This window comes from Ooceraea biroi, chromosome 5, assembly GCF_003672135.1.
Source record: "Ooceraea biroi isolate clonal line C1 chromosome 5, Obir_v5.4, whole genome shotgun sequence".
Classification (NCBI taxonomy): domain Eukaryota; kingdom Metazoa; phylum Arthropoda; class Insecta; order Hymenoptera; family Formicidae; genus Ooceraea; species Ooceraea biroi.
Window position 1 is genome coordinate 758537 of NC_039510.1, and position 12461 is coordinate 770997.

The 12461-nt window shown below is 47.0% G+C and overlaps 1 protein-coding gene across 1 annotated transcript in view; it reads right to left on the minus strand.

Annotated features, from left to right (window-relative positions):
- LOC105279311 (amphoterin-induced protein 2) overlaps positions 1-12461 on the minus strand; it is a 192692-nt gene that overhangs the window by 115357 nt on the left and 64874 nt on the right. Inside the window, exon 3 of the mRNA XM_026969946.1 lies at positions 1135-1198. The gene's annotated coding sequence lies outside the window, so the exon portion shown is untranslated. The remainder of the gene's footprint in view (positions 1-1134; positions 1199-12461) is intronic.

The window sequence follows — 12461 nt, forward strand, 5'->3', positions numbered from 1 at the left end:
GTCATAAATCAAATCAAAACTATTTTCGCTCCACTTATGAATATATTGTTAATTAAAAGCGCGAGAAAGCGGTGAGGCATTACCCGTTTGGTACCGTCGGTGCCCCGTCTGGGTGACACCGCAGAGCGTTGGAGGTGCACGGTCGACTTCATTGCAAAGCGAACGGCGCACGTACGGAACATCAAGCTGGGAAATGTTGCACCAGACACGTTCGAGTGATACACGTACAATGGCCGCAGTTGCACGGTACACGTTAAGCTGTCAGCAACAAAGTAGACCGACCGAAAGTAAACAGTCGCGATGCGGACCGCAAAGGTACTGCATGCACTTCGAAATATTGCCCCTGCGCGACTACAACTGCCGCTGATTTAAACGTTGCTTTGAAATCGCCCGTTCGATCATATGCAGACTGACGCAGATAACGAGAAACACGAAACGGGAAACTGTCACTCTTGTATTTCCGGCCGTACTCGACCGCTTACATCATCCAGGACCATATTTGCCATAAACAAATCATCGGTGGAGTGCTCGAAATGAGTGATACCAGCGAGCTTATAAATATCGCTCTCTGTGCCATTTCTCTGTCGCTCTTCTATCGTAATGTAATATTCAGCATACGCCGTATAGTTTCCGCGACAGCAGCGGTATCGTAACAGCAGTGAGAAGCGAATTTACAAAATCCGGTCACTTCCACCAAGAAAGCCAATATGCAACAAAATCGATACCAGCTAAATAAATATTGTTCGATGGATACTAGAATTGACGGCGTATCTCCCGCTTGCTGCCGGAAGCCAATATTTATTTCATCTGACCAAGAAATGGGATACCATGTCAGAGACGCGTATATTACATTCCTTTGCAAAAAAGTTTGTTAGATAAATATATGTAGCCATGATATCGGAGTCGTGCGCGCGAGTGCTGACTGGCGGCTATCGGATCGCCCGGGAACATTTTCGATTAAAGTATCTTCAACACCAAATAGCCTGATATGGAAACCCGCCACTTCCATCGCGTAAGTATGATCGATATCGAGGCTTGCACCTCACCGTCAATAATGCATGCGAATTTTTTAGCCTGTATTTGAGCGCAGAAAACGCGATTTCATAAAGGGGCTTAAAGTGTAACGTGACTCACTTTTTGCGGTTGTGCTTCAAAGTGAACAGGACGAAGTGGAAAGCCTCGCAACTTGCAACAGTATCTGAAAGCAAAATACCGATATCACGTAATTATGTGTGTCTACAAAGTATACGCAATAGTAAAATATATTTAAAATAGTACGTAATAGTAAAATATTTATACATACTTTATACATATATATTTATCATATATAATATTGTTTATATGTTCTCTCGTGTTTCATCAGTTTTAAATTTATATCAGGAGATGACATGTATCGATTCCATGCACCTATAATGCAGATCAGATACTTTGCATAGATTAACGTACAGGATGCGTAGCATGTTCATTACAAGCGAATCTATGAACATTACCTTCGCACTAGTAGCGCATTAATGCGAGATAATACTGATTTATGTGGAGCCTTACGGTCGAGTTTAGGTCCGTTGTGTCACATGTACTTTCACACACGCGAACCACGATCGATCAAACGTATGCAACAGCGGCTACATCACGATTTTATGTCATGTTCCATTCAACTATGCCTGAAATAAAACCAGCGAGAAACATCTCGCTTTTGGTTTTTTCAAAAGTTATAATGTCAGAAGATTGTGACGTAAAATATTAAGAGAACGAAAGAGAGAGAGAGAGAGAGATCATCTTTATTTTTTAACATATCTTTATACATATTTGACATATTTGATTTAAACATCGTGATTCCAAAAAACGATAAACACAACACAACATGTGACTGACTGGTAACAGAATTTATACTTTAAATTATTGAATCATTTTACTTTAAAATAATCCGATATTACGATAAAATATGTGAGAACGAGGAGTTTATTATACAATTGTGCTTCACATTTTATGATAACATTACCTTTATAATGAGGCTACAGGCTACAGGCACAGATAACCCCGTGAATCATTTACAGTTGGAGAACTCCGAAACGTGCCGCAGTGGAGTTTCCCGCGTCGGTGGTATGCATTGCGATCGCGTGGATGGAAAATTGGTGGAAGAGCTCCGCGGAAAAGAAACGCCATGATGCGCAACGGAGATTGGCAGTTCGCCAAAGCGCGCGGTGTGACGGAGGAAAAGAACCGTGCATCATTGATGACTCGCGTCCTGATGGCGCGCATACCGCGTCTCATCCTTCGCGATGCAAGATACAATATTGCTGCAAGTCAGCCTCGCAATGCGCCACCAGGCAAAAAGGCAGAAATCCCTAGCCGATGTAATTCGATCGCCGTGTATAACGTATGCCGCGCAAACCGTCATGTCCGGATCACATCGTCGTCGAAATGAATTGCAACGAATTCGTAACAGAAACAAATTCGGCGCTCGAAACGCGAAGCGCGATATTGCTAGTCTCCGCGTCCGCACGCGAAATCGAGCAAAATCGCCGTTTGCAATCCGTTGACAATATTCGAGCAGGAGAAGCACACTTCATCCATGCCAATTTTCATGCTCGTTAGTCACGAGTTACGTCTCTCATCCGATTATAATTCGATACTCGTTGCAATTCTTGTCACGCCGGCAGTAATATCATGGGTACGTACCAAAAAGGGAGGAAAGAAAAGCAAGAGAAAAGAGATTACATGTTCACCGTTGTTCGTTTTTTCCGTTTCGTTAAACTTCATGAGATCTTTATCTGATCCGTGCGCATAAAAAGGGCAAAAAGAGGAAGACAAGAAAGGAAAGCGCGGAAATAATTGAAAGTGTAAAAGCAATCGGCCGGATAATGCATTTTATTGATGTATGAGGCATTTCTTATTGATGTATGAAGAGGGAAAAAGAGCGGAAAATAATGCAAAATGTGCGACTGGGAAAACGAGAAACACGGCGCAGGCTAGCTGTCGGCGCAGCTGTGACTGTTCTCCACCGTCTCTACCGTCAAGTGAATCGGTCCTGGCTGCCACTATAATAACAAGAGACGGAGGTACCGTGGAGCAGGGTCGCGGTGCGACGCCCTCGGAAATTAAACGTAACGACTCATGCAGTAAAAGCGCGAGAGCATCAGAGCATTGCACATTGGAATTAATTCACGTCAGAAGATCGGTACGTAACATCACGGATGGAAAACCTGAAAAGAGACTAAATTGCGACTGTAATTGAAAAAAGAATTAATTTGCGAATCGCGGTGCAGGGCATGATTTTTCCATGATGCCTGATCTAATTCTATCGATCTATCGATTGCTTCAGAATAGAATTTAAGATATTTTTATAATATCGGGTTGAATAAATAATTGTTTTCCTTTAATTAAATTCCAATAATACTTCCGTCAATAATACAATCAATTTCGTAAAATGTATTAAAGATTTAATTTCCGCTTTTTGGCCAACCCAATAATATCTCAGGGATGTAAAAGAAGAATGTTAATTAGAATCAAAAATACTCGGATGTAAATCGGATATATAATAGTTATAAAAATACATGGTACATAATTAACAGAATATCCGTGAAAGAATATGCGCAGCATTCTGATGGGAAAAGTGAATTAAAAAATAAATCGTCCGAGTTTGGTCCACAGCTGCACTCGAGAAATAAGGAAAACAAATTTGTATTTTGAACAAACACATAATGAATAAAATATTCAAAAAGTAATTCATAATGCATTCTGTCCAGTTCGATATTGAATAATTGATGTTGAAGGTCTCGCGGCGATCATTGAGATCTTTTATGAGACGATTAAAAAAGCTCGATATTCAAATCAACTGTCACGCCGTATCCGTAAACCATCGGCAGTCTCATAAATGCGGCAATATGCAAACTGCCCGGGAACACCCACGTGTACCACTATCTATGTAACGAGTATTACAGCGACATAGTTTTCACCGCAAAGCATCCTTCCGCGCGAACAAGTTCTCGCATTATCATTACGAAAATGCGCGCGATCCACGGCGACCGAAAGTCGCGTTTACCGCACGTATCTACTTCCGCAAACTCTATCATAGTCCCATATCCATGGATACTCGTTGTCGTGGCACAAATACGCACGGAAAGCACTCCTGCCTTTTTCGCGTACCCCGGAGGGAACAGTCCGCGAAGAACTGTTTCACTATATATAATATTTTAACATTTTCACCTTTCCTGCTCTTAACAAGAAAATATAGATGTGCATGGCTAACGAACAACAAACAATGGACCGTTATGTAGACGTAATCAAAAGCTCCTCGCTATTCCGAAAAGTTCGCGGTGAAACTCCATTTTATCACGGTGTAGTAATTAGGACAGGGATTATTACAAGTGTGGCGTACACAATAATGCGACGTCTCGGTGCTCCGACAGCAAATTACGAAACTCCGAACTCGAGAAGTAAACTCTGGTCGGTCCGATACGGAAGATCCCGGGCGCCAAGACCGAGTTTACTTTAGCGCTCCAAAGTACCACAACTCTCGCAACCCGCCTACGAAATAGCATATTATAATAACTTATCGTTAATTTCGGTCCGCTTTCCTGCGTAACTTTCATAACGGGAAACGTTACCGTTGTGTGTGGCTCGACAGAACATTAAATAGTTGGATCGGATTTCCATATCGATGGAAAACAGACGTGCGCGTTACCGAGAAAATTAATCTGGCTACCATTTCGTAGCGTCCGCGTTACGCTTTGCATGACGCCTCCTCCCTCGTTGAGGAGCGCACGATGTTGCGCCGAAACGCGCGCTTCTTCCTGATTTACCTCAATTAACTTATGTCTCAGCCCGACGGGATAATCCTAGACATTGCTTTCGCGTGATACCCAACCGGTGTTGTCTCCGTGAGCTTGACGAAGCCAACAGGCGCGCTTATCGTTAACGTGCGGCAACGTGCGTGATGTTGGCGCGACAATTTAATCAGCGCGTTGTGGCGCGCGCGACGAGTAACGATCGCACGCGCTTATCGCATCTCGTATTATTTCAAGGTTCCGAGGTGAAGTCCTGAGGATAAAGGAGCCGGAATAATCCGACCCCGACCGCTCCCATATACCGTACGTTCCATCGAAGACGCGTTACTCACGCTACATTAATCCCGTGCCGAGCCGAAGCCGGCCACCCCCGTTTTGCGCGCCTGAGTTTTATGACGGGTAAATCGCGCGGTGCCAGAAATTGCAGCCACTCTGAGCGCTCAATAGTCTAAACGCAAACCGCTGTCGCGTCTCGGCGCGACATATTGCCGCTCCGTCGACGACTGTAACTCGCGCTTAGCGGCATTACGCACGGTCCGAGTGCTGCGCCGTCGTCTAATGCATTGTCCACTGATGTTCACGTTCTCGTAAATCGTGCAAACTACACACGTGTGCTATTTGTCCCGATAGCGAGTACATTCGAGCACGGGATCTCCTCCTCAAGCATCTTAACTGGGATTGCTAAAATTGACAATCACTGCGATTTAGATAATTCGGAAATCGCAATATCCGTTACTCGCAAACAGATTATATAGCCGCACGATATTGTGTGCACGGTATTGAACGTGCATCGAGTGCAATCATAGATCGATAGCGCGGGCTAAAGAAGTTTTTGCAGTGAATGGCATTGAAATTCGATATTGTCGAATTTAGTAGTAATTTGTAGTAATCGTCTATCGGATTACCAATTTACTGGCGAACCAATATGCAGAGTTATTACACGAGCGTGGTCAAATCGTGCGGAAACGAGTACCAGAGATGGACGAGAGAAATTGAGATGAAAAACACGAGCGAATATAAATCGCGAAGTCAAAATGTATGAGCCGGAGCGCGGCATGTTGTCGGAAAAATCTCGATTCAATAAAGATGCTGCGCGCGTTGTAAGGGCGTGTAAAACGAAACAACGTGATGCACGCAGCGAGAAAATTCTCGAGATTATTGCATCTTGTAGAACTCAAAGAGTGCTCGGTACTTCACAAAGGCACACGGCGACAGAGGGCGACTGCAATGCTATCTACGATATCAGGCGTAGCAGAACGTATTCACCGTTCAATATACTTCATGCCGCTTTACATACTTGCACCGCAATATATAATACAAACGCGAATCTGCATCGCGAAGCGCCAAGAAAGAGAAATTTCAGCGTCGTCCTCACGCAAAATACCGAATTTCGGATCTGCAGAATCCAGAGAATCATCATTCAGAGAAGAGGATCGTCATCGAACAAATCGCGCCCTATTTCAGATGCGGCATCGCGTTTAATGATTTCGCGCGATAGTCAGTTCCGTGACCGCAATGTCCAATGATTGAACAGCTTCGAATTTCATTGACCGATGGTAGATGAGTTTATGATGTCGAGCAAGGCATGCAAATGTGGCACAGGAAGGCATTCGCCAATCTGACGTTCGGAAATTTGGAAGTTGATGTTTTCCTGTTCAGATTCTGAATAATATTTTTAAACGAAAGTAAAATAAGTAAAGAAGATTCAGCAAGTAGAGAATCATGCATTCCGCAATCGCTCTGAAGTAATATCACATAACGAAATTTTAGAAGAGTTAGTTGCGAAGAATGTCCGTAAAACCCATTAAAGCGTGCGTACAAATCGCGCTCAGGGAATCGTAAAAGATGACGACGTCAAAGGACTTGGAATCGACATTATTCTTAAAAGATTCACGTAAAGGGGCGGCAAGCTTGATATAGCGGGTCTACCGGACCGGATATAATTTCTTAAGGGAATCAGCTCGATTAAGGATGAATCCTGACATGGTAGATCAGCCCCGTCTCGACGTTCTTCCCCCTCGCGCTCCATAAACATGGGATCGCTCGATTTTAAATGAAGCACTCAGCCGAGATTTCCCCGATCGCGGTAATGGCTCTCCCACTTTACTCTTCTTCCACCGAATTTAACGCACAAACCCCATTGTCCCTTCGGCCGCATCGTAAAATGCTAATTTGTGGCGACCGGTGCCCGAATGATCGGGATAGCTGAGGGAGGCGAACAAGTGACAATCGTTAGGATCGCAATCGAGGAAATCCTCGAAAAGGCCATCGATCTCGGGTCCTCGTGTGCGCGTTACGTGTGCACGAGGGCGCGACACTCCGCGGGAGGGCGTACGTCCTCGAATCACGTGTGCCCGTCTGCGGAGAACGCGCGGACATACACGTTACTATCGCGGAAAGCTCTCTCGTGTGACCGCCATAGTGAACGCTCGTCGTTTGGCCCCGAGGTTGCACCATGGTCGAAGGCAACACTACGATTGACGTTAGATATCAGCGAGGCCGGTCACGCACAAGCAACGTGCCTATGGCACACGGTATTGCGAGCCCACGGCGAGTAAATTTTAATTGAGGCACGGACCGCTCATTTTGTCTCGCAGTTTGTTGCGTGCGCACACAGCGACTTCCAAATACGTTTATTTTATACGGGGGAACAACAGGTTGCGTGTGTGTTTGTGTCATCAAGAAAGTTCGCATTGATCCGGCATAAATTTAGATATCTTCGAGCGTGCTCGTGTGTACAAAATAATCTAATGTGCTGAACGACAGAAGCGTAATGTGAGTATTTAATGTCAGTTCACTTGATACATCGACCTGCCGAATTTGGAATCGTATTTTTGTCAAAGTGAAACTTGGAACTCCACTTAAAGCCGTATGAATAATATATTGACCGAAAGAGCCTCATCAAATAATCGTATAATAATCAAGTATTTTACTGTGCTGCTATTCTTGGAGCGCTGCAATCATCACCGTCGAGGAAACAACAGAATCCTCTTATTGACAGAAATGCGATATTGATGGAACGGCAGGTTGTCTATCGGTCCCCCCCATGATACCGCCGCTAATTGCATTTGCAATAACGTCGGTGTACACATACATCTACGTCTCCCTATCATTTTTATCGAATTATCAGGTTATTAACTTGCCACGTTCCCCGAGGAGGGCCGCCGCGGAAGTGAGAACAGCGCTGGAGCAACGCAATGTCATCGACACGGCAAGCACGACTACCACCCCGTCTCCAGCGAGGCCTGGGCGCCCAATAAAAGAGTTTATCGAGATATTGGTCGGAAGATAAAATTGAAAACCCGAGTCCTCCTTCCAACAGCACCGCCCCCGAAATGGCCGCTCAATATCGGCAGTCTACTCCACTTACTTGGCGCGACGTGGTCGACGAGCGAGCGGGACGGGGTTGCGCGCGAAAGAGGATGGCGCACCATATTTTACGGCAATCAAAAGTTCGCTTATAAATGGAATCTTCTCGATCGTAAACAGCGTAACGATGCCCGGCCGAAATTTATCGCGGATTAGTTTCGTACCTGTGCGTTTTACGTGCGCGGCGTACGGCATAAGAGTATAAAGGCGAGTGCGCACGAATGCCGCTTGCGAGAGAGAAGTGCTGAGTATATTACCCTTGTCGCTTTCAGCCCGATCTATTTGATTCGACAAGCGGCAAGTTTCGCGGAACGACGCGAGTCGCTTCGTAAAACGGGACAAGATTGGTTGACAGACCGCGTCGACTACTTCGTCATCCGATACTGCAACGAATGTACGGTCTTTGACGCGAACAAAGTAATGACAATTATACCACTTTTATTCCGTCGAACGATTTTTCCACTTTCACGAGCGGTGTAACGCGCGCGTGACAACTTTGCGAGTCGCGTCTTGTCGCGGAGTAGCTAGAGGGTAGAGCGTTTCCGGAGAGGGTTGTGAAAATTCCGTCTCCCTTAATCGACCGCACAATTAACGACGGGGAGTCGCCGATACCGCGGCATTTATTTGCCGGTTGAATTACGATGGGAGGCGCGTAGTAATTCATAACGGGGAACACGCACAGCGACCGCGCGCGAAACGGAGCCGGCGGCACGCGGAGCGGCCAACGAACGTTCGTGTCGCGCGGCCGTGAGTCTCGTAAATATTCATTTAATCTGATCTAATCTATACGAACATATTCCGCGCCTTGCGTAATTGCCGGCGAAATTGCAAATCGATATCCAAATGGTCCCGACCCCTTGTAACGGCGAGCATTGCGCGACGGTGTATCTTCGGTGAGTATCGAGATAACGAGGGTGAGGTAGAGACTCTAAATGGGGTGAGAGGGCATGGCGACGAAACTGTTGGAAATGTGCAGTTGGGAAAAAGACGTCCCAACCGAACCTCCGATCGATGTATATCGGAGCATGTCCATTATGAAAGCGGACCTGGAGGTACTCCTCCGGTCCCCCACATATTATCGATTCACGTCGCTCCGTCAATTAGCCATCTTATAGAGCGGAACGCGCGGAATCGACAACCGGATTCAGTTAGGTATATAATCCGTCGGCCGGCAGGTGACATTGATATTCCCGGCGCGTGAGTAATTCGTGCGTTCACCAAGTGTCGGGCGCGATCTGTCCTGTGCATAAATGGTGGACGACGTAACGAGCGTAGAATGAAATTAAAACGCAATAACGCGGCACCTCGTCCGCACTCATTATCTATTCGCGCCGCGTAACTCGGCCACGTGGCGAGGCGACCATCGCCAAAGCGCGATAATAACGTGAGTCATCCGTGAAATTATTTTGTCCTTTAAATACGATTAATAGCCGGTGCATGCAAATTTCTCGCTACATCGAGAACGCGCGAACGGTTAAATTGACTTTAGTTGCTCGTGCAAATTCTATTAGGCCAAGTTAGACCGAGTCGGAGTCCTGCAGATTGCGTGTAACACACAGGTTCCATTATCTCATCACTTTTACGGAACGACGGGATTTTGCACAAGGGACACGCATGATCGAATAACGCGTGCACGTACCGGCCGAACAATCCCTCGATGAATCCATCTTGAGAAAATTGTAATATATATGTACGTTTACTTTCCGTCCAGCCGAATAACTGACAGAGGGTAGACCTTTGTAAGGTACGAGCGAACGAATGCAACAACGTAAGGCGGGAGTATTCCATGAGTATTCCATGGGAAAGCACGATACGTGACCCGGGGATGATGAGGGTTCGCCCGGCCACACGAGGGAGGAAAATTGGCCTAAATCCACGAATTTCAAACAGGTCATGGCGACTTTCCGTGAGAGCGCCGAGAGATCCCTTTCGCGGTCCGCTTCCGTGTACAGAATATGCTGGCCGGCCAGACGGGTCTTCCCTCTCGTGCGCTCGCGGAAGGGCAAAGAGAATTACAGCGGAAGCCAAAGCAGAACTCTGAAATTCGCCACGCATATATACCTACATACTCCAACAACTGTACAATCTGACAACAATACTTGCGTTGAATCACACACCCACACGCGGAGAGCCGGCGCGGCGCGTTGTTCCACCACGCGCTATTTGCACGCGCACGCGTCTAGACAGACTTGAATTAAATATACAAAAGCGTCACTTTCGCGCCATTCAAGAGTGCAAAGCGCGAAATTATGCAAGCGCCGTGAACCGTTCGACTTGTTCGCTCGTCCTTTTGTTCACCGTTCAGCCGGTTCATCGACGTTTCTTCACACCCTATGCATGATAGCACCTGAGAACTCCGTGCCCCGAGTTCCGCGCGACAATTGAAATCGATGACGGGGGCGTTCGGATTTCGGGAGGAACGCGACTCGATACAATTCGACGCGAATTCTCCGATAATGTGGCCCGAATACGGCGCCGGTAACGCGTTTACGCTGCAAGATAGGTAAACAGAAAATCGCCAGGCATACAGTATGTTCAGTACAGCTGTTCAAACTATCGTGCGCGCCGAGTACGTAGCTCCGACTAATCCGGAGGGCACTTCAAAAAACACTGCCGAAATATCGTGCGTGACTCTTTTTTTGTCGATAGCCGTGCAAGTCTGAACTGCGATAAACGTTGACCAGCAGTTTTTTTGGCTGTAAATTCCGTGTACCATAGTTGAGCTTGTGCAAACGCTCGCATGAATACGGAACGACGAGATCGATCAATGGAATTTCACGTATGTCCCGTCTGACGAATAATGTTAATCTACAAAGTGCAAGCGATAACCGGAGACGCGTAACGTTCCCGTTCAATCTGGGCGTGCTCCGTTTTCGAAATTGTAGGCTGCTCATCGGCCGGAAGCACACTCGCAGAGACTGTGAGAGTAACTGTTTAAACTTTGGTCTCGATTCGGTTTCCGCACGCGCGACAGATCGGATTACGATTTCAAGACGCGCGATATGAATTATGTGATATCATTAAACGTGCAAACACACGTAAAATCCGCGCGCATTAGGTATACCAAAGTCTCTCTCTCTCCTCCTCGCACAATCTCCAGATAAATCGTTTTAAGTAGATTAGAGCGGCTCACGCAGAACTCCGTGAGACGATATTAATGACGGCGAAGAGCACAATAAATCACGCAATTACTCGACAAATCCTCCGCCGGAGGAAACAAAGTGAGAAACACGCTTTTGCCGACGACTACTCCGATCGGAATGGTTGCATCGAAGAAAAAAGAAGAGAGGGACATTCGTCAGATAGACAGGCGATATTTCAGCGCTACGGTGACACCACAACGACGCCACCACGGTGACAGTAAAGCGAGAAACACTTATCGTAAAGAGCACAACTTGCGGTTACAAGGATTGTGTGTGCAGTCTTCGTTATTACACCGCCGCGCTGCTGCCGCATCGGGTGCAACTGCGGGAGCGGTACCGTAGGGATATTATTGTTACGGCGTTTCGAATGTGAGAGCACGACTTCGTTATTATTACGGGTTCGCGCAGGCGATGCGCATATTATTGAGCAGCGAGCGACACCGAAGGAAAGCGTAACGCGATGGTAATGTGCTCCGCTCCGCCACGTTCCTCATGAATGCGAACTCGGCATTACAGCACGGAATATGCAAGGGTGGCGCGCAGTAAGTTCTCGCTGCGGAATCGCTATCAGACGCGCACGGGTCTCATTTATCAGGCACCGACTTGATCGCCGGGCGCGAACAGATGGTAGTTCCGTTCCCGATACGGCCCGACAGCCGGCAGCGACTGTGCTTGACCGCTCGGCAAACACGCGTGATCGCGTGCGCCCGCCCGATTACGCTCGGTGTCGCGTTTTCGAACAGACAAATGGACATATCGCCGCGGGCACGAGAGCGGCGCGATACACTGCTCACTCTGTCCAGCGAAATCTCTGCGGTCTTTCTCGCAGGCAGGATCGGTCCCATGGACAAAATCACCCTTCCTTCCTCCCGCGGTCCCCACAGAACGACAGCTATCTTCGGTGACACGACACGCACCCCGTTAAAATTACCGCTGCGTCGCGCGGGACGAGAAAGCGCGATCAAGATAAATCGGCAGCTGATCGAGGGCAATAAAAGCAAGCGCGCAGAGAGTTGAAGCAAACGCGATAACATGAAAGGCGAAGCGCTAGAGGAGCTTTCCCGCGATGTAACGAGCACGTAATCTATATTTCATCACAGGTGGACTCGATCCGTTACTGTTCCGCGCGCGACTCGTGCGGGATCCAGGCGCCATGAATAAG